This window comes from Lupinus angustifolius, chromosome LG04 (genome assembly GCF_001865875.1).
Source record: "Lupinus angustifolius cultivar Tanjil chromosome LG04, LupAngTanjil_v1.0, whole genome shotgun sequence".
In the NCBI taxonomy this organism is placed as follows: domain Eukaryota; kingdom Viridiplantae; phylum Streptophyta; class Magnoliopsida; order Fabales; family Fabaceae; genus Lupinus; species Lupinus angustifolius.
The window spans coordinates 17,112,531-17,112,777 of record NC_032012.1 but is presented as its reverse complement, the minus strand read 5'-3'; positions in this window follow the sequence as shown (position 1 = coordinate 17,112,777).

Below are 247 nucleotides of genomic sequence, written 5' to 3'. Positions count from 1 at the left end.
AGTGTTTGAAACAAGTAGTTTTATTGACTTGAAATCATTTTTTAGGTGATCAATCTAAAAAGAGCATTAAGTACTTTTCAAACAAATAATATTTAACCAAAGCACCAACTTCAATTATTAAAATCCAAACTTTTGTAAATTAAGAAGAAGTAGAAATTACATAACCTTGTTCAAAAGAAAATGTTTAGGAGTATGAACTATCCATCCAAGGATTGGATGCTTTTGAGTTCCAAATGAGAGTACAAAA